Genomic DNA, 2,330 nt, shown 5'->3' with positions numbered 1-2,330 from the left:
AAAAATACCAATCCACACCCAAAAATACCAACCCACACCCCAAAAAAATACCAACCCACACCCCAAAAAATACCAACCCACACCCCAAAAAATACCAACCCACACCCCCAAAAAAATACCAACCCACACCCCAAAAAAATACCCAACCCACACCCAAAAAAAATACCAACCCATACCCCCCCCAAAAAAACGGATTACAAAAAAAAAAGTTTCCCTTGACAAATAAAAAGAACTGATACCACTGCCGGGAATTCATTATTACCCCCGCCCCCAAAGTCTATTGATTTAAGCCTAGAATTTGTGTGGGGGTTCAAACGCTTAATTAGTCAAAATACTGCGGATGACGAGAGCATGTGTGGTCTATCTATTTTGAGGTACACAAACATCTCAATTAGCACTAACAAGCCTTGGGCATTTGCAGCCGAGAGAGAGAGAGAGAGAGAGAGAGAGAGAGAGAGAGAGAGAGAGAGAGAGAGAGAGAGAGAGAGAGAGAGAGAGAGAGAGACCCATACAGAGGAAGAAGTCGACCAGACAGAGTTGTCACATCCATACACAAAAGATCATTGTGTTGGTAGACATGTTATATAGCAGCTTTGAGACACGCACACACACACAAACACGGACACACATACACTCTTCTACCTGTATTACCTGGGAAGTTACCTGTACCTCTGTCACGCGTATTGTTATTGGTTAAGAATCACTTGGAGTAAAAGTAACCCTACCTGTGTTATACCCATCATTAGTACCGGTATACCCATCATTAGTACCGGTATACCCATCATTAGTACCGGTATACCCATCATTAGTACCGGTATACCCATCATTAGTACCGGTATACCCATCATTAGTGCATAAGAACATAAGAAAATAAGGAGTCTGCAACAGGCCGGTTGGCCTGTGCATGGCAGCTCCTGTCGAGAGTTACTACCACTCTCTATCATCCATGAATCTATCTAGCCTCCTTTTGAAACTTTCCAGAGTTCCCGCACTTACTACAAAGTTGGTAAGCTTGTTCCACTCGTCCACCACCCTATTTGTGAACCAGTTTCTTCCTATCTCCCTCCTAAACCTAAACTTATCCAACTTGAATCCGTTGCTCCGAGTCCTATCCTGCTCGGATATTATAAGAACTTTATCTATATCCCCTTTATTGATTCCTTTCACCCACTTAAACACTTCTATCATATCTCCCCGCATTCTTTGTCTTTCTAGGGAATGCAAGTTAAGTTTCTTTAACCTATCCTGATATGGAAGGTTTCTAAGTCCCGGAATCATTTTTGTCATTCTTCGCTGCACCGACTCTAGTGAATTTATATCCATTCTATAATAGGGGCACCAGAACTGAACCGCATAATCGAGGTGCGGCCTGACTAGTGCAAGATATAGTTGCAATAAGACCTCTGCACTCTTGTTACTTACACTTCTAGATATAAAACCCAATACTCTGTTTGCCTTATTTCGAACATTAACGCACTGTTTTCTAGGCCGTAGGTCCGGGCTTACAAGTACCCCTAGGTCTCTTTCACAAGTCGACTTCTCTAGGTTGATGTTGTTAAGGCTGTATACATTATAAGTATTTGTTCTTCCGGTATACCCATCATTAGTACCGGTATACCCATCATTAGTACCGGTATACCCATCATTAGTACCGGTATACCCATCATTAGTACCGGTATACCCATCGTTAGTACCGGTATACCCATCATTAGTACCGGTATACCCACCCTTACTACCAGTACACTCATAATTAGTACCGGTATACCCATCATTATTACCAATATACCCATCATTAAATAGTATAACCAATGCTAACAGTTATAATCTTATAATATACCCATAAATAACAAGTGCATTTAACATACTCCCCTCTAGCCAGTATAATCACCTGGTATAATCATTACTAACAGGTATACTCATCTAATATATCTATAACCTAACGAGCATAACCATCTAGTATAACCGTGACAGAGGGAGAATATGATGAGTCATGGCTAAATATACCACAGGATAAAATTGGGATTACAAAGTCAACGTAACACAGCTTTAGTGATGACGAGATCCAGGAATAATCTTCAACCAGGGTAGGGGTGAGGGATTGGTGAGGGGGGGGTGAGGGGTGGGTGAGGGGGGTGAGGGGTGGAGGGTGAGGGGGGAGGGGTGAGGGTGGGGGTGTGAGGGGGGGTGAGGGGTGAAGGGTGTGAGGGGGTGGAGAGGGTGTGAGGGTGGGGGGGTGAGGGGTGGGGAGGGGTGAGGGGGGTGGAGGGTGAAGGGTGAGGGGTGGAGGGTGAAGGGTGAGGGGGTGTGAGGGTGAAGGGTGAGGGGAGGTG

Source organism: Homarus americanus, unplaced genomic scaffold (assembly GCF_018991925.1).
Source record: "Homarus americanus isolate GMGI-L3 unplaced genomic scaffold, GMGI_Hamer_2.0 scaffold51140, whole genome shotgun sequence".
Lineage (NCBI taxonomy): Eukaryota > Metazoa > Arthropoda > Malacostraca > Decapoda > Nephropidae > Homarus > Homarus americanus.
This window is presented reverse-complemented; position numbering follows the sequence as displayed.